Source organism: Pipistrellus hanaki (assembly GCF_964339955.1).
Source record: "Pipistrellus hanaki genome assembly, chromosome: 8".
Taxonomy (NCBI): Eukaryota; Metazoa; Chordata; class Mammalia; order Chiroptera; family Vespertilionidae; genus Pipistrellus; species Pipistrellus hanaki.
The window spans coordinates 24,933,651-24,953,694 of NC_140510.1; the positions used below are offsets into that span (position 1 = coordinate 24,933,651).

The window sequence follows — 20,044 nt, forward strand, 5'->3', positions numbered from 1 at the left end:
TGTTTTGAATTTATAGCGCTGCGGCTCTGTAGTCATGTAGGTAAAATTTACAGGCTGACTATCTGCTACTTCATTGAAAGAAAATTAAGAGTTGATTTTACAACCGCACAACTGATATTTGCTTTCTGATACTTTGAGGAAGTATACCGTTTGGAGGCTTCAATTAAAATGCCAAAAGAGAGAAAGCAAATTGATTAACTCTCAAAACACAATTTATATTTTTTAGAAATGCTTCCCGGGAGGGAATTAACTTTATACTCTTCTATGTAAACACTATTTGTGCTGCATATTAGAAGTTTAATAAAAATGATATAGCACCTCTCTGTTAGATTTATAATTTGCATAGCAGGAGTGAATATGAGAATTTGATCAAAATGTTGCTCTATGTGATAGTGTTTACAGGATTGTTGAAAAGAAGTTAAGTTTAGTATCTTCACTAAACCCCGGGAAGTCATTATGATGAAAAAATATTTCAGGGTAGCTTAGTGACCCTCAAGAAGTTACTGTTTTGAGTTAGAACCACAGGATCTTAAAAAAACAAAAACAAAAAACAGGTGGCATGTTTTGCACAGTGCTCAGCCTAATATTTCAAAACAAAACTCTGATAAGATTTATGATGAGTACACATATTGCAATTCTTTTTATAATATCTCAAAGATGGAGAAGTCCAAGATTCAGCACTTAAGAAGCACATTTCTTAAGACTGAAATCTATCCCAAGTTTGTGTGAGGTTTTTTTTTTGGTTTTTTTTTTTTACCATTTTATTTTCCACTGTGGAATCAGCTGAGGATAGAGTGTGAGGAGTGACTCCGAGTTTCCTTTGCTTTTGTCAAACTGTGTCACAACTGTAAAGTTATTTTAACAGAGTTTATTTGCCTAGGCATTTCCTTTCTCTGGTAGTAGTGTAAGAGAAAGGGAAACAACAGTTTAAAACCTAAGCCCAGTTGAGTGAGTATGAGCGACTCTCCCAGCTCCCAGCCTAAGCTTCAGTGATAAGTTTGTGGGCTTTTTAAAAGCTGTTAGGACGTAGTCACACATCTCTTTTTGGCATCTTTCATTTCAATTTTTCTCCAGCAACTGCAGTGGGAATTAGACAAGTTCAAAAGTTCTATTTTTTTCCTTGGACCAGTCCTGCTGACTTCGATCACAGTTGATGCTGACTCAAATGGGGTGACTTTCGTGAAATCTTTGATATATGGTGTATTCGGTGTAAAAAAATCATTATCTTACCCAAATTACAATCATTGAAGTCATTCATATGCTTGGTGGGATTAGCCAATGGTTTTCCTCGAAGTCACGACTGCCTCCTCCCATGGTCACCACCGCCCTCATTGGGCGGTGGATCCTGCTCTGGCCTAGGGATTCCTACCATGGCCAGGGCCTAAGCCCCAGCTCTGTATGAGAACGCGAACAAGAAGGTTTCACAACCAGCTGACACTGAGACTGGCGCTCCCTGTGCCAGACTCTCTCTACTGACTGCTCTCTCTCATCTTGGGCCAGCTGAGGGATCTGAGAACCTGCTGCAGTTAGAAAGAAGTCACCTGACTGCTCAGCGTCCCTTCTGTCTGTTCTCAATTACCCACACTCTCCCAGTCACCAGCAGCCAGGGTTTCCCACGGCTGTCCTGGCCAGAGCGGAGTCCCCAGAGGGTCCCAGGAGAAAGGCACCAAAGGAAAACGCACTGTCCGTCTCTGTAGCATTTCTATTGTATAACATCTCCACTTCCAGAGTCTCTTATGAGTCTTAGCTCTTTTCTTGCCCTACGTTTAGGAGGACAGGTTGTAATGATGTAATATGTAATAATAATAATACCTGGCATGTGTGCACAAATCTACTGACTATTGGATTAAGCCATAATCAACACAGGGCCTGCTCTCAGACATTTTTCACTTGATCCTCATGACAATATTTTGAAGGAAGAAGGAACAATTATTCCGATAATGATTTTGTAGGTGAGTGAATTGAGACTCAGACATTTTAATGGACTCTCCCCAAAACTGCTGCGTGTCAGAATCTGGGCCTGATTCCTGCCTCCAGATCCTACCTGACTCCAGATTATATCTGTGCTCCTATCATCACCTCTGAGGTACAAATCTAACATAGGATTTCCAGCTATTTAGCAGAGTATGGTAGTGTAAAGTATAATATCCCTGTTTATCTGATTCGGAGGATGCATCTGTGCCTGGGCAGGACAGGGGAAAGAAGAGGAGGAAAGAACTAAGACAAGGTCAAGGGTGACTGAAGTAAACGGTTTGGGAAAAGCAAATCAGATCTAAGGAAAAGTACCTGGTGTGCAATACGGTGCAATATGGTGACAGTGCATTAGTGGGGTAAGTTAAGTCCATCACTGTGGGCTACAGTAGGTTTTTATCTTGTTTGGAGGGTTTTTTCCCTCCATACAACTCATCAAAGTTGTATGCTGATCTACCATCTTCACTCTCACCTCCCATTTGAACATTAAATTCAAATGGATTCCACAAATGAACAATCAGGTGTGTATGAAAAACTCATTTAAGTACTTCTTTGGTTGACATTGTTTTCTATGACAATTAATGCTTTGTTGAGGATGTGAGGTTAGGTAGCCAATTAAAAGTACTGTTTTTCCCTCGATTATGGGGATATCCTTGAGGTGTTCACGCTGACACTGATTAGAAAACTGAGAAGGAATGTCACAGATTCTACAATATCCCTCGGAGACTGAGTCCCTTACTCTATAGGAACTTGAAACTGACCCCATACTGCCCATAGTTGCAGGCTATTTTCATTGCTTCTTTAATGTTATCTATGTTATACACACACCCAGCACCACCATCACCGCCACCACCACACACTACCTTACACTTTTCAGGCACTTTTATTTACAAAAGGAAAAGTTCAAATTGGAAATTTCAACCAAGTTTTTAATAACATTTTGGAATTACCTTACTATGTATTTTCATAATTGAAACAGAAATGGAATAAGTAGAAACTGAATTGGAAATGCTCACCAGCATCTGGGAGAGACTTAAAGCAAGTTACTTGGCTTTTAAAAAAAATATTTAAAATATATTTTATTGATATCTTACAGAGAGAAAGAGAGAGAGACAGAGAGCCAGAAACATCGATGAGAGAGAAACATCGACCAACTGCCTCCTGCACATCTCCCACTGGGGATGTACCCACAACCAATGCACATGCCCTTGACCGGACTAGAACCTGGGACCCTTAAGTCCACAGACCGATGCTCTATCCACAGAGCCAAACCGATTTTGGCATTACCTGGCTTTTTAAATAAGAATACATCCAGTTCTTGTCAGCTGGATGGGGATTAGTGGTATTGATTCATGTCACACTATTCACCTTGGCCATGACATAGATATACTGGATATTATGAGGCTGGGATTTCTAAAGAAACATCATCATTTTGTAATTTTGTTCACATTTCAGCTGCTGGAAGACCCAGCAAATACTTACATTTTATAAGAGAAAGAAAAAAAAAATCCTGCCCATTCTTCTGAAATTTAAGTAGGCAGCCCTTGAAAGATCACTGGGAAAAGTCTGTATTTTCTCAGGTTTAACTAAATAATTTATGCATACTTTCACTTTGGCATGATGAAGCAATTTTAGCCTTTAAAACCCACAAGTACTCAGGAGGGAAAAGGTCTGGTTCCTGCAACTTAAATAATTTAAACATCCAGGTGGAAATGCTTTCAGCAGTTCCCCTTTCAGAGACAAAGGAAGAAGATTTCAGAATTTTGAGATACCAAGAATAAAGAATTGATAAAAGACATCACCTCGGATGCATTTAATTCAGAATAGACATCCTGCCATATTTTTTTGAATGATGTGGACCAGAGGGAGGAGTGGGGTGAAATGTCTGCTTGCCTGCTGTGTAGAGTAAGTGAGCACATAGACAGTAACATGTCAGCATAGCCCCAAGTCCTACAGGGACGTACATGCACATATACAAATGGAAACAGCTATGAAATCTAATATAACCCCAAAGCCCATGTCAGCCCAAGCCTGAAGCATTAGGTAACTACTAGGGATCTTGAGAAAAGCTGTGCTCACATAGATTGTGCTTTATTTGATTCCTGGCTTCCTGGTTATAGAAATGTGTATCTTTTGATACATAACTAGGTAGATTAGGATGAAGAAACATGGGGAGGGAGGGAATGTCACTTCTCTAGGACAAACAGGATAGATGAAAATATTAAGATACTAGAGGAGGTCTTAATATACAACTGTGCGGTGTAATCTGCACTCTGAGGCCCTGGCCCCTCAGCCTGACATCAGGTCTCAGAACTGCCGTGGGGAAGTCTGCTCCCCACTGCAGGTCTGTAAGTGACATTCTTGTAAAAGAGCGTGGGACTTGGAACATAGCCCCTGTAGATTTAGAGCAAAGTTTATTAGCAGAAAGTTTTGAGGGCAAAAAAAAAAAAACTTCCTGCTGTCTTATACCAAAAAATGTGTAATGGCATTTAGTGTTGTAACTTCTTGTGGGAAAGAAAAACACCCAACAGCCCATACCTAAAGCACTGGGGGTTTTTGTTTGCTTTTCTTTTTCTTTTCTTTTTTGTCTTTGTCCCATCCAGATTTGATGGCTCCTGTAAAGATGAAAGTCGGCTAAGGTGCAGCATAAGGTGACAAAGCTGAAGAGTTGGTTTCCTTTAGCGTTGAGTGTGATAACAATTCTAGGGGAAGGGTGAGATGAAATCTTGCTCTGCGTGTATTCTTTAAAACCAGCAGAGGCCTCCTCCTTCCTAACGGAAAGGAGGTCTTCCATATTCATGGCTGTGACCTCCCCCAAACTTTTGGCCCTGTGCAGGATGGGCTTGTAACACCCTGGGTCCCCTAAAGAGAGATCCTGGAGAAAATAAGAAGAAAGGTTACCCTCAGAGCCAACAGGAAATGTTAAGCTTGGCCAGGGCCGCAGAAAGGAGGGTTGCCGAAACCAAACATCACGTCCAGAACAAGGTCGCTGTGTTAGGATGATTTCATTCCGCCTGCGAAGCTGGGTTTGTTTTTGCTGTGGTGGTGCGGGTGAGGGCCACCTAAGTGACGTAGATTAGAGATACGAGTGGGGAAGAGTGATAGTAAACCATGTGCTGCTCAGGGATTCCAGATATCCTATTCTCAATGGACTTAAGGAATCGAATGTCAACAGCTAAAGCATGGGCTGTGAATGGTGGCCCAGAAAGGGTTTGAAGAGGGGTGGATGTGGCTGTTCTTTTAGATCATTTCCTTTTCTTCCTTCTTTCTTTTTCTTCCTCCTTCTTTTCCTTTCTTTCTTTCTGGTCATCCGTTGACTTTAATTAAGCCCAGCCAGCCTCTTAAGCATGGGAAAGTTGGAGAACTTTTTTGTTTAAAGTGACCTTGTTCCCAGGGCTTTCCCTACAACTTCTCTCAGCTCTGTTGCGAGGATGAATATTCGCACTGCTGCTCTGAATCTCAGAGCAGGGTACCTGGCAGAAACAGAAAACCTTCTTCTCAGCCCAAGTACAATCCTAAGAGCACTTTTTTTTTTTCTTTAAAGGAAAAAGAAACCTTTTCCCATCATTCTGCTAGTTATACTTCTTAACTGTATTGTTTTAAGCCAATTAATTCCAATTTTAAAATAATGAAATTACTCGCAGGGACTCCAAACTTCTTTTAGTATATTAAATTGGGCAGATTGCTTCTCTCCTCCTAATTACGAATGTTGCAGTTACAAAAGAAACTGTCATTTTGATAGAGCAAAAAGACAATCTGTCTGCCAAAAATGTCCAACCATAATTCTAAAAAAAAGTCACCGGCATCAAGAACATGCTACTTTGTTTGATGTACTGTCTTATTGGAAACCTAATTTGCTTTCAACCTTGGAGACAACACATAACACAAGTTGGTGTGACTAATTTTTTTTTTTTTCTTGGAAAGATGAGTAATTAGAATTAGGGGCCGTTTTCATAGCAGGGGTGGACAGGTTTTTTAAAAAAATTCAAACTAAGTGCTGGAGTTATTTTCTTTGCTTTTTAATAGCACTCCTAAAACAGAGTACAGGGGGGGATGCTGAGCTTTGTACTGGATAATGCAAGTCCCCATGTAAATGGTGAGCGATTGCAGAGCACGAAAAGGTTTATTACCTAAGGTGAGCCCTCCCAGAGTTCCTGGAGTATAAAAGCATTAAGCGTGTGTTCTCACAAAGTCATAAAAATCAATAAACAGGAACCCCCCACCTGGGCAATGGCCCCAGTGTTAAGTTTTATACATGTAGTAATAGCGCATATCAATTTTCACCACCCTTCCTACGCCCGCTATTACAGGGCCTGCCGCCACCGGAGGGACAGCAGGAGCCGCGCTATCCACCCATCCCACGGAGCTGTCTACATGCCAGGCCCATTGCATCACTGTCACTTTTATTCTATCTGCCACTGGACGAGGGCTGCAGCCCTCGCTCCGCTACGCCCACCCAGTACCGCAACAATTGCATACTGTGTGCCTCTGTTTAAAGAGTTTACAAGTCCTCCTGAAAGAAAAAAACCGTTGCATATGAATGCCCGGATCCCGGAGGATCACACCATAGAAAGGCCAGAGACAGGGCCCTGCCACGGATATGTGACCTTGTCCGACAGCGGCCGTGTCTCTGTCTTATCCACCAAGGTTTTAAAAGCAATCAGGCATTCTCAGCAGCATCTAGATGGCCAGGTTTCTACAGCAACTAGTCATCATCTGCATGCTCCTTAATAGCCGAAGGGTTCAGAAAGCACAGGTCACCGCTTTTATGACACTCCTGGTAACGTATGCTAAACATTAGGCTCTAAATAGGCAGCATTTGCACCAGGTTACAGAAATAACTACCAACATCACGCTTATTTCATAATTATAGGATATCCTCCCACCCACCTCCCCATTTTTACCAATAAGGCAGAAAAGATCACCGAATGAATGTATAACCTTTGTACCACATCCACTCTTTGTCATCATTACTCTGTAAGGGGTAGGCGGGGGCTGGCCTGGGGGGAAGACTTAATAAAATCTCAGCCACTTGTTGATAAAAAAGTCCAATAACTTTAGGGGAAACACCTCACTTGGGGCATTATGGAAAAAAATAAATAAAGAGAGCAACAACAACAAAAAAGCCTCATTTTCATTATAATCCAAAGATAACTGCTCTGGAGTAATGAGGAACATTTGAGAAGAGAGCCTTCATTCAGACACAGGACCTGGGTGAATTTTTTTTTTCTTCCTTGTAAATGGTTCTGTGGGCCATCGTTTTAATAGGCCTAGGAAACAAAAGGCAGCCCTTGGTGATGACTCCTCTTCTCCCTTCTCTGGGAGAAAAACAAAACCAAAGCAAAAAAACAGGAATTTTATCTGTCTGAGGTGGCCTTTGATAGCGCTCACAGCACGGAAGTGCCACTCACGGGCACTTAAAGCTGCGTCATTTGGGAGCATAAAAATAGAATAAAGTTGTGCAGCAAATGAGAAATTATGATATAACTCAAGTGCTGTGGCATGAAACAGGCAAAATGAGCCATCTAAACATTTTCCAGAACAAAACCAAATAAAAAAAAATAAAAAAAGGGAAAAGGAAATGGAAAATGTAACTCTGGTGTGATTTCCATGAAGGTGTGCTTAACTCTTACTGGCGGCAATGCCATCCATAAGCATAGTTGCTGTGGACATCATGAGGAAATTAGACATTTCTAGCAACGCAAGGCAAGGGAGGCACTGCAGTGGTGAACAGCTGGCACACAATAGATAATCTAAGGGAAAGTGACCCTCATGTATAATTTTTAACTGAAGAACTGTCAGGCCCCATTAGCTCCAATAGGGCTGCCAGGACCAAGATCAGTTTATAGGAGTTTTGTATTAGAACAGTTTCTGAAAGAGCAGCATGAACACATAATGTGGGGATTCAGTACATTTAGTGTTTTTTTAGAATTGTACACATTATTTGTTGCGCTGACATCAATGCTCTCCGCCTATGTGTTCAGAATGAAAAGCCCAATAGGGTAGCAACTGCTATGGCAAAGCATTTGTGCAAAAACAAAAAACCCTTCTGAGCGGTTGTATGAGGTTCAGAAGTAACCCCCAAAAGTTAAACGGGAAAACAAATGGGGGCTATCGGACTGATTACTCACTGCCGTACTGGATGCTTATGACTCAATGGCCTTGAAGGAAATGGGTCAGGGAGCAGAAGAACCATATACACCAGCAAGGTTCTCGTTAGGAAGTATGGGAACTTCCAGACAGTATGCGAAGGAGGTGACACCGTCTTATTGGGGAATACAACTTATGTATTTCAAAAGTGACAGCCAGAGCAAATCATAGAGAGAGAGAAAAAAAGAGGTCACCTCTTTCCCTTCGAGTTGGCCATTCAGCTAGGCAAGGACGTGTTACCGGCATACGTGGCACTAGTTACCTAACTTACACACCTGGCGGGATGGCAGTGATACACAAGTGGCTTGGCTTGTGGCAGAGTAAAGGAAAGAGTGCCCACTCAGGGAGGGCCTCGGGGAGAAAGGAGGGATGGAGCTGATGTACATGCTCAACCCTTAACCTGGTGCCTCGCTGCCCATTAAGGGATGGCTGTGTTCAACATGTGGCGGAAGGACCATGCCTCATTCTGTCGTGTGACGTGGTGCCATTTACAATCCCCTTTGCCCCACTTCTCTACCCTTACGGAGAACTGCCTGAGACTGTCTGCTGGGTATTCCTTGGTGTAACTGTTTCAAGGAAATTCCAGGCGCTTGTATCCTAAAGTAATGGGGTTCTTGGCATCCTCTTTCCTTTTCAATGTTTCACCGTTAGAGGAATTCATCTCTCTACTTAGGAGGTTTGTCTTTTCTACAAATATTAAATAATCTAGTGCACATATTTATATATTTAAGTCGACCATTTTGTTATTTAGAGAGGCAACCATTCACCTCCATAATTATAGCCACTTAAATCAAAGTCTACTAATTATATAACAGAGCCGGGCCTTGCAGGTATTATAGAATATTCTTTACTAGACACTATATTACGAGCAATCATTAGCTCTGCTATAAAAGGGTTTAAATACTAATGTATTTTTTAATTTGCTTTATAACCTAAACAAGCAATCAATGTACATTAATAAGCATAATGTTTTTTTTGGCATCTGTCCATTCATCGGGTCCACCTTGACAGCTCCAGCAGACACATCAGCAGAACTCAGTAACCACAGCACACAAGCGGTAATCATCAGTGGTGTCCTCTCAAATACATATTATGTGTTAAATTATTTTTATATCGAAAGATTAAAACCTCCGTAGCTCGCCTTCATGTCCCCCTTACAGATGTTCCAGGCGAGGAGTTTGATAGATATTTCCACCTCAAACACCACTGCCGAGTGGCCATAAAACAATCCTTAATGAGGTGATAAACGTGTTTACTTTTGATTAGGTGAGCTGCTTGATAAGATAACAAGAAGGACCACTTTCCAAGAGTAAATATGTACAGAAATTGCTGGCCACTTCATTTTGTCGGAATGCTAGGCAGGAGCACATCTGTAACAGGAACACCTCGCTCCCCCATACACCTTCCTGTTGGCCGGTGTGGCTTTGCCAATGGAAAGAGTAACACGGGTAGGAGATTAGAATTTCTAACACCTGTGGAGTCCAGCAAGCCTCAGGAAATCCATTCTTGGATTCTCAGTCTCTGTTCTACAACCTGACCACAGTACTCCCCATGCTAGAGTAAAACTGGCTTCTCGTTTGTCTGTTTCTCGGTAACCTGTAAGCGCTGAGATTTTGTTTTCCTCATCTTGGTCTCCGAAGGAAGAGTGGTGCCCGGCCCATGGCTGCCAGTAACTAGTATCTTTTGACTACATGGGTTTTGTCGATTTTGTTGTTTTCCAGAGACACTGGAGCAGTGTTTTGTAATTCTAGAGATGTGCCTTATGTGGTGGGAGCCTGATATCTAGCCTTATGTATATACAGTTTGACATCGTTCTGCGTTTTGCCCAATAGGACGATAAACACCCAAGAGCCACTTTCCGGTAATTTACTCTCTACTTGTCTCAGGGGAACTTCCTGCAGGGTGACTTTGGCCTATTCTCGACAAAGGTACGCTGGTTTCATCTCACACAAGGGGACTGCTACCCTTTGGTCCTAGACAGCTTCCCAAAACAGCTTCTCTCAGCCGAACAAGCAAACATGTAACTGGCAAAACCAAAGGAAAGAAGAAGGCCACATGGCAGCCTCCCCATACAACTTGTCTGCCTTCTAAAATCACAGAAATATGAATACGAGGTAACTTATTCCGTGTCACTCGTACATATTTATAGTTTAAAAATTAGTCAAAGCGTATGTCCTAAGGTTGCACCTACAGGAAGCCAGATGTGCCTTCTGCATGTGACCTAAGACAGGCCTAGAGCAACAACTAGCTAATTTCTCGCTCAGCCTCCCCACCGCCGATCGCGGCGGCTTTCTGAGGTGAGAGAAACTGACAGCACTAACTCTCCAGGGCAGAACTTTCCAGTCAAGTGGATCAACGGACTGAAAATCTCTTATGAATAGTCATTAGGCCTTCATTACAAACCCCTCAAAACCCAGTTCTCGTTTCGCAACCAAATGCCTTTTGTCATCTTCACAAGGTGCATCATTTAATTACCAATTGATTTCTTTATATATGACAACATGTCAGATAGCAAAATACAGTGGATCTCCCTTAGGGGAGAAGTCTGTTAACTCTCAGCATGCCAGGCTGCGGAGTTCTCTGAGAAGCAGGCACCCGGCATACTGTTCCTTTCGTCTAACTCCTTTTGCTAGCATCTGAGTTTCTGTCTTTGTGTTGTAAAAAGCCAATAAAAGAAGGAAGAAGAAGAAGAAGAAGAAGAAGAAGAAGAAGAAGCAGCTAATGAGAATCATGATGGAGTCCTCCCATACCCTGAAACACTTTGAAATGAGTGAGCATACATCGCAAGCCTTTTCTGTGTGAAAAAAAAAAAAAGGGAACAGTCAACGACATATAGAAAACACAGAGTAAATCCCCAAACACGACTGCAGAGAGCACCACCATAGCCCATCTCTCGACACTTAAAAAAAACTCAAACCATCGTTCTCATTCTTAAATCCAGAATCTACTCAGCTTCTGACTGGGTGAGCGGTGAGCGCCCGGGCTCTTCCGCTGCGCACCCGCGGCCTGATGACCAAGCCGGCGCTGTATTAATAAGCTGAATAATCAGGGAATCTCAGAAATGTACAGGACCATTATCCCGTCACAATAAGACCTCAAACGGAGTAAGCGGGGCCAGCGCCGAAGGTAGGCGTCGGGACATAATGAGGGCAGTGTTGCAGCAATGCCCTCCATTGTGCAGCGGGGTAAATGCCTGCCTCTTTCAGGCACAGAAGCCACATTACACCAGTCCGCAGTGTCCTCGGAGCGGCCTGTGCCGGGCGGCCTGTGCCTGGAACCTGGCACGGCGGCGCTGAGCCGCCGCTCCGCTGGAGGATGTGCTGCAGGTGTGCGGGCCTGGGAACGCGCGCTAATTACATATTTTCCTGCCGCGCCACAATTAGGGTCGCCAAAATAATTGCCGGTTTCTTAATCCCTCTCTAACAAGACTGACATAAGGAATGGTTTATGTTTCCCTGGCTGTTGGGGAAGAGTTCCTCAAGATTTGGGCTTTCTATGGAACTGCATAAAAACGAATGCTTACGTTCCGATGTGCGATTATGCCCATTGTTAAAAGCAGGGGGTGCGGGGGTGGGGTGGGGAGCTGCCTTTGAATGGTATTCAAACGCAAATCATAAAAATAAAAGTGAATTGTATAACCTGGGAGGTGGTTTCAACATTTTCCTTCTTTAAAGAAGGTACATTTTCTTGTAAAACCCTATGTTGTTACTTTCTGATTTGTTCGAATCACGTGGGATGTTAGAATGTACAGTCAGGGGCGGGCAGACCATAAGAAAGTGCAGACAAAATCGGTGTCTTCACTTATTTAGTGACCGTCCTTAGCCTTTTGGGAGGTCACGGAGCCTCTTTCGGGTCTGAACACATGTATAGACTCACTACCCAGCAAAGTCATCGGTGTACGAAATGTGTCATGCAATTTCTGGTAGTCCACAGGTCCCTGAAAACCCACTAATGAACGGCAGGGAAAGAACCCCAGCCAACGAACAAACATCGCACTTGTGTACACCTCCCCGTCCTTCATTCCTTTGCCTCCTTCGAGCCCTCTGACCACTGCATGAAGGACACGGCACTCACCACCGGCATCAGGAGCCAAGTCTGTGGGATTTATATTCCCAACTAAAACCCATTTATTTCGTTATTGCTCATTGTCAAATTTCCCACTTTTTTGCTGGGCTGATTGGGCAGAGCGGAAATCGCTGTGGGAGTTCTGAACCAGCTTCCTCACTCTTGCCCCCTTTCCTACAAACCAGGGGAGTCCTGAGTGCTGATTGAGTACTTAGCAGACAAACCGAAGTTATGTCAAGCGTGTTGCGATTTGACGCTGGCTGAATGGTAGGGGCTGCAGATGTAACTAATGGGGTTAGGAGGGAAGACACTCGAGTGGAGAGGGAAGGACTGAGGGGAAACAAAAGTGATTGTATCGGTAATAGAGACTTCAAAGCGGGGTCGTTTGGAAGATTTGGGGGGGGGGGTGGTCTGGCAAAGGGAAAAAGAGGCACATCTGCCCTCAGAGTGGCTGCTGATACAGGAGGGAAGAAAGGCCTGCAGGAGAGAAAGCGGGAGGGGAGTCACAGGCTGCAGAAGAAAGGACGCCTGATTCTACTTACGGAGGGAGGGATGCAAGGCCCCCTGCGCCCTTGGAACTGTCCCAAACCGTCCTGCCTGGAGTGTCCCGTCCACGAGACATCTTACTGAGTTAAAGACGAAAAGGAACTGTAATCGCTTTGTCTTGGTGTTTGGAAATAAAACAAATCCATCTTGATGTCTGAGAAGTCTTTTCATCACAACACTGGTGTGTGGTTTAAATATGAACCACTCCTCTCCCCCCACCCCCTTCCCTACGTGTTGGAAGTTTGAAAACAGCATTTGTGGTGAACAACTAAAGTTTGAGTTCGGTGGATAAAAGTGAGGAACAGGTGCGCAGTTTCCCCTCTTTCCTGAGACGAGATAGATACTTGAGAGGCAGACACTTGAATCCCAATGGTAGGGGAGGAACTTGAATCCCAATGGTAGGGGAGGAGAGAGAGAGAGAGAGAGAGAGAGAGAGAGAGAGAGAGAGAGAGAGAGAGAGAGAGAGAGAGAGAGAGAGAGGGAGAGATGCTGACAGTACCACAGGAAGTGGGGAGAAAGGGCAAGGACCACATTTTTAGAGCAGCATCAAGGAGGCATGAGGAATGCCCGGGGCCAGAGCGGCCTGTGCCACTAACCATCACCCCACTCTCTGGAGAGCTGTTGCCATCACCAGTGGCAACTCCCGTTCTGCCATGGTGAACACCACTCCGTTTCCTAAGGGCAGCTCAAGCGCGCCCTGTCTTACAGCTGTGGTGACCTGTACCAGGAGAGAGAATAAGACCTCCTTGTCCATAAACGGAATCAAGGACTTCCCTTGATCATTACTGAATTCATCCCGTCAGTCACTCAACAAATGTGTATGGCTTTCTTGCATGTCTACTGCATCCTGGCATTTACTGAATATTATATGTCGGAACGTTTACGACGTGTCAGGCTCTGACCTCGCCAGTTCTCTCTGGCAGGGACCCGTGAGGACTCACCTTGGGACTATGGGTGGGGAAGTTGTGCCTGGCGCCCGGTAAGTGGCTAATATTTGTCAATTACAATCACGAGTTGGCTGACTATAAGATAACTTCCCTGTTGGCAGGTTTGTAGTTAAGATGCTTTCAATAGGCGTAAGCTTTCAAAGCATGCCTTTCTCCTGCAGCCGTATATACTCATTAGCAGAGCAACTTGTAACATGTGGCAGTTCAGGCCTTGGTTTAAGCACAACCACAGTTCAGGCAGCTCTCTCCTAGGCACGACCCGCACACCGACACACACGCAGCCTCTCACAGAGCCTGCGAGGCGGAGCCTGAGGATCCATTTCTGACGGTATAAATGCCACCAGCCAGCTCCGAGCATTTCACAGACATCGCTGAGGCGCTGGGCTGGTGTCCTGAGTGCCCACAGACTCCCTGTTAGACATTATTCAGACAATTCTACACTTAACTCCATAACAGACCTTTTTTTTTTCTTTTTCCCTCCCTAACCCAATTTCCTTGACCTGTGTTTTCCTTCTAACCAGACTTCAGAGACAAAGGCAGAGCAGTAAATCATTTTCTTAGAAAAACACCGTCAGGCTATTTCAGTCATTTGGGCTGTTATTTATACGCCGTTACCTGAACAGTTATTTCGAGATAGTGTGGCTCGCTAAATTATATTTCCCTCATTATCACGATCACTTCAAAAATGATCATTAATTTGCTCTTTGGCTTTTTAAGTGGGGAAAACATCAAAGACACGAAAGTTGCCCCTAATTTAACTTTTCTTGAAAGGTAACTGATTTACAAACAAATTGCTTGTGCCTTGTAAGGAAGAGCCGAACTGCCTGCTCATTTGATACATTTTCAAGGGCTACGGTGTGGAAATGAAGCTCTCAGAAGCTCCCGTGTGATCCACAAACAACTTCACGCCGTATTACACGTGCGTCAGATACACAGACCAGACCTTGTGAGTTGCAAGCAACCTGCCCTGCAGAAGGCTGGCCTGGCAGGGCCTTCCACTGGGGCTTATTTAAATCGAAAACTTGCCAGCCACCACTTATGGGTGATTCTGAAAGTTTGTCAACTAAAGAGCTTAATCTCCATGCTTTGGTTCTTAAATCATACATGCATCATCTTTGAGAGGTGCTATTTCATCTCTCTCCCAAAAGCCCCCCAATTTTGTTAAGAAACTGCCTTACGGAGTAAAAAATGTACCTAAAACATGCATGAAGCTTCTACAGAGAGTCCAACTTGAGGGCAAATAATGTTAGCGACATGGACAGGAATTTCCAGGATGAAGTTTTGCCTTGACCAGAGATCGCATGAGAGGCATTTTGAAGTCATAACTTTATGGTGTAAGATGATCAAAGCCAAGTATTAATACTTTTTTTTTTTTTTTATTCATTCACCTTCTAAACACTATTCCAGTAGATTTCCTTTCACACAGGGATATTTGTAATAAATGTTCTGCCTTTGTTTTAAAGTCAGTCTGTAGAAAGATGACATCAGCTTAGCAAACAATAAAGTGCCTGTAATATTGTCTCCAGAGGGCTGTTACATTTACTTTGTAGCAGTAAAATTCAATTTTCAAAAAACACTACATGAAGGATGTGAGGTTATTAACCCTATCACCGCCGTAAAAATATCATCATTGTGTGGGGAATATAGGTCACTGTCTAGAAGCCATAAGTTGCTTTCTGTGTGTGAAATAATCCATTTAAGCTTCTTTTCTCTCCTATTACCTGGACTGTGTCCTTTTCCTTGGAGAAAAATACCCCAGCTTTTGGCGAGCAGGCTAGCACAAGACCCCTACACATTTTACTTTTCAGGTTCTCTTCCCTTTTTGTGCTACCTGGGACACCGCTCAGTTTTGAAGTAGCCCTTTGCATTTACTTTTAACCCAAGCCTGTCCTGCGTGAATCAAAAATGAGTCTATTCTGTCAGGTTTTTCACATGTTTCTCTTTTGGGACAAAAAGAAAAGGACGTGCCCCATTTCAAAGCTCGAGTCCCTCCCGCATTTCATGACCTTCCGCACACACACTGTGTTTCTGGACCTGACCGCGTCCCGCTGGCTGTGCAGGAGTAGAAACGGCATGTACCTGATCAAAAGCAACCCCAAGCCCTTCCCCATTCAGAAAGAGTAGGAGCGGCAGCACATCAGCAGGCAAAGAGTTAACTAGTTAAACTTCGACAAACCCCCACAGTAACTTTCCAAAAGCTGACAATAAGTAAAAGGAGTGCTGGTTATCCATTTTTTAAAGGGATGGGATTGGTGTTAGAAGAAAGGGAAAAGAGGATCAAACACCTCAATGCAACAAAAGGTTGTGTCAGGAGGCCCTCAATCACAAACCTCCTTCAACAACAGATAGTCCAACCTTCCGGAGCAGTTACCCGGGCAGCGCGGCTCAAAAGTTCCATGACATGAAAAGAACAAAAACCAAAGGGACAGAGGTAGTTATTGTCATGCACACTCCTTACTCCTCTCTCTCCTCTCTCTCCCTCTTGGTCTGGGCTTCTCCCGCCCCCAGGGAACTTTTGCATAAGCTGGTGGGGGAAAGGGATGGTGCCATTGCTGAAAAGGAACCCCCTGTTTGTGGGCCGCCTCCTAGGTGGGGAGGTGGGCCCTGGGCTTGCATGTCAGAAACACCTGATGAATGCAGAGGTCATCTCGGTGAAGGCTTCACAAGAGTCATCTGAAATTAGAGGTATAAAGATAGCCCTGAAAATATTGTCAATATTCCCTGGAACACATTTGTGTGTGTGTTTTTTTTTTTAAATTAATGATGTGTTTTGTTTTGTTTTTTCTTCTCAGACAAACACTGTCTTCAGTGCACAGTGGATATAAGTTATTTGCATTTTCTCTGTTGGGTCTTAGAGGTATCTTAACAGCATGTACAAATTTTCCACTAAAATGTAAATTATTAACAAGTCAGAGTTTTCATTTGTTTTATCTCCTGATGTGAGATCTAAATAAGTATGTAGAACACTTAACATTCTTCCGTTTCTCTGCTTTCTGAGAAATAAATCTCATGCACACTGCACAATATATTTTCTTCTGCATAACATGCGCCCATGTAATGGAAAATAAACTAATTTGAGAGGGAGTAAGTACTAGGTTTCCTGGAGACTGAGTTGTGTGAGTAAAGGCTATTAGCCCAAAGGAGAACCTGGTCATGTTTTCTTCACCCTCCTCCTCTTCCTCCTCCAAAAGCATCATTTATGTCTTCAGCATCACCTAGTTTGACACCAGCCACGTCCTTGATGTCTAAGCGACTCGTGAAGTCAGATTTAAGAAACTCAGTTGTGCTACCATCAAAACGTACACCCACAGATAAAGCAGTACACAATGTCAGGGCGCCTGGCAGGAGCGTGACTGGCTAGTTGTCCTTGGAGATATGATAAAACAACACAAGCCTTTCAATGGTGCTTACTCTGTGCCAGTAGTGTTTTACACAAATTCTCTCCTTGTTCGTCATAATAATCCACTTTATAGGTGAGGAAACTGAGGCTCAGGGATGTCAGGTAACTCGCGCAGTATCATAGGTAGTAAGTGTTAGAACCAGAAGTTCTGAACCTGGGCATGCGCCCAACATCATTCTACATCAGGACAAAGGGAAGGGAAAGGAAGGACTAATGAGGTACCAGGAGTCGGGGTCTGCCAGGTAGGGGTACATATCCTGAGTTTGTAGGGCATAGGAGAGTTCCTGGGGCAGTAAGAGAAGGAGTGGGTAATGAATCGGTGGGCTGACCTTGAAAGGAAAGACAGAGTATTGGGACAGTTAGGAGATAGCTGGATGAGGAGGTCACACCTAGAAAGGGAGTCTTGGAAGCCAGTCCGGAGAGCAGTGGGCAGTGTGCATGGAGCCCCGGGAAAACGATGGACTGGTTAACGACGCAGAGAATAAGAGAGAGTTCAGCCGTGGTGTTAAAGTAAGCCGGGCTCATCCACTCCTGTGGACGGAGAGAGGCAAGAAGGCTGCGCATTCCCAGCGGGCCAAGGCCGAAGCCTACACTCCGACCACAACTATGAGCATGAAAAGGAAGAGGGTGGATTCAGGAAATGTTGGCCAGGAAAAAGAAGTTGCGACGGTTGGTAGCAGACTGGATGTGGGGAGGGAGAAAGACAGTGGTGAGGCGGAAATAACCCTGGGGTTCCCGGGTGGGAGGTCCATGATAGGGCGGTGTTTCCCACAGCGGAGGGAAGCGGGGCGATAGGGGAGATGAGTAGCTCTGGCCACGCTGGTTGACTGGCCATCGCTAATGTCAGGGAGTCCTGAGGTGTCTGTGGGAAGGGCGCTTTGTGGGCCTAAAGCGTGGCTGGTTTCACTGGCGAATACCCCGACCTTTCTAAGAGAGTCAGGGGTCCGGGAGCCACACTATGAGGACAGAGGCTGTCAGGTGTGTAGGACGCTGACGGGGGAGGCCTGGCTGTCGGATTGCTGGAGCCACGTGTGCACAGGAGGAATGCCAGGAAAACGAGCTGGAAGCAGAGGCGAAGCCTGGTACAGAGGCGGAGGGGCATGGCAGCCTATTTCTCCTAGTGTGGAGCGGAGGGAAAGGGCCCGAGAAAATACTTCAGGCTGAGTCGTGGCCAACACCTCATACCCTGGCTCGGCTCATCTGTTCTAGGAGTCACAGCACAAACATTCACGATTTCAACTCAGGCAAAGAAGGTTGCATTTAAAACAACAAAACAACATAACAAAACAGGATGTAGGAATACAAAGTGGTATAGCATTGCTCTTTCACTTTCTGGGGTCAAATATTTCTCTCCTGACTCAGCCAGTTTTCCCAAGTACTATTTCTGGGAGAGTAGAGCTTATCCATAAAATATCGAAGCTGAAAAATAAATAAATACATTTCCTCCCGTGCCTTCCCCTAGGTCCCCCGATATTTACAAACACGCAGCCGTGTGAACAGAGCGGCCGAGGCCGGGCGGCGGGGAACAGTGACCCTCCTCAGGCAGTGCCCTGGGAACGGAGGGTATTATTTCAGCTGGGGCAGAAGCAGAGCCCCGGGATGAGGCTGATTGATTCAGACCAGATGGGTGGCCACACATAGGTGTGACCGAAATAGAAACACATTGCAGACATTCCAGGAACTGTCCTCCCCTGGCCAGGAGGTGGGCTGCCTGCGCTGCCCTCTTATCTACCTCCTAATGTGCTCTCCAATCAAAGAATGTTAATGATACGGACTCTTCCCCTTCATGTTCACGGCTTGGTCACATGGCATCGGGCTTGCAGTCCCATTTAAAAAAAAAAAATAATAATAACATGACCATTGTCCAGGTTTCCCTACAAATAAAGCCAAAACAAAGCATTGCGTCTACTGCTTAAGTCTGTGATTATTTGAATTTCCTCTTCCCCATGAAAGCTTAGCATGTCAGAAACTTTCTTGGGCTGTTACCTCCCGGGAAAGAAGAGTGTAGTTCTAAATGACACCACTGTTGTACTCATTGATCAGAATTTAATTCTAGGGCCCAAGAGAGGACCATGTACTAAGTAAGGATTCTAACCCAGTTGTAGGCACTTTAACCCTAAGTTCCCTGAGCCCCAGGACTCTGTTAGAAAAAGGTAGCACCTGCCATTAAACAACCATAACTATGCTTTCTTTCTTTCTTTCTTTCTTTCCTTCTTTCTTTCTTTCCTTTTCTTTTCCTTTTTTCTTTCTTTCTTTCTTTTTTTTTTTTTTTGAGTCACCATTTGGTATTCAGGATTTCTCTCAGATTATTTTGGTTCTCATTGCTATAAATTAGTGAGTTTTGCACTTACACACTAAGGTAAGGGTTTAGTACATTGATAATATTGGGGAAAATAAATGCAGCCTTCTTATTTATTATAAGAATTACTCTCTTACTTGAAAGGAAACTCAACAGGCATGGGAAATTTCCTATCATTCAAAACTGAAGTGTAGAAATTATGCACACATTTGAATATTTATAAAAATTAAAGGAAACTCCCAAAGCTTTTGGTACAACAATGTAAAACCTAGAGAAACGATGAGCATTCAATAAGGGCCCAGTGGCATTTGAACAAGTAGGGGAGAGGTTTTGTCATAGTCAGAGCAAGGTTTTTCTCACCCTCTCCCTCAAGTGTCCTGCCCTGTTCTGTCCCAGCATGAAGTTGGAGTTTATACGTTCTCACAGAGGCCTGAAACTATTACCTACTTGTTATAAGCCTTCTCAGATTTCACTGCTGCGGGTTAATCTGCAGGTTCTGATTGACATCCCTGCTGTCTCTCACACTCACCGAGAAGTTCGCAGAGACCTACCACCTGAGAGGCAGGGCAGGCCATTGTTTTCACTCTGCCCTCGATTTGCAACTAAAAATGTCATTCCTCAGATATCATTTTGAGCCAATTACATATGGAGGGAATTATTATTTTA

At 44.1% G+C, this 20,044-nt stretch overlaps 1 protein-coding gene and 1 long non-coding RNA gene across 5 annotated transcripts in view; one reads left to right on the top strand and one right to left on the bottom strand.

The window, feature by feature from the left end:
• The window catches only part of LOC311626740, a 24,045-nt gene extending 13,313 nt beyond the window's left edge, over positions 1-10,732 (top strand). The window contains exon 3 of the long non-coding RNA XR_014795760.1: positions 1-10,732. This exon is cut by the window's left edge and continues 4,879 nt beyond it. This is a non-coding gene — a long non-coding RNA (uncharacterized lncRNA).
• ZEB2 (zinc finger E-box binding homeobox 2) overlaps positions 1-20,044 on the bottom strand; it is a 134,720-nt gene that overhangs the window by 69,629 nt on the left and 45,047 nt on the right. The gene's annotated exons all lie outside the window — the stretch shown is intronic.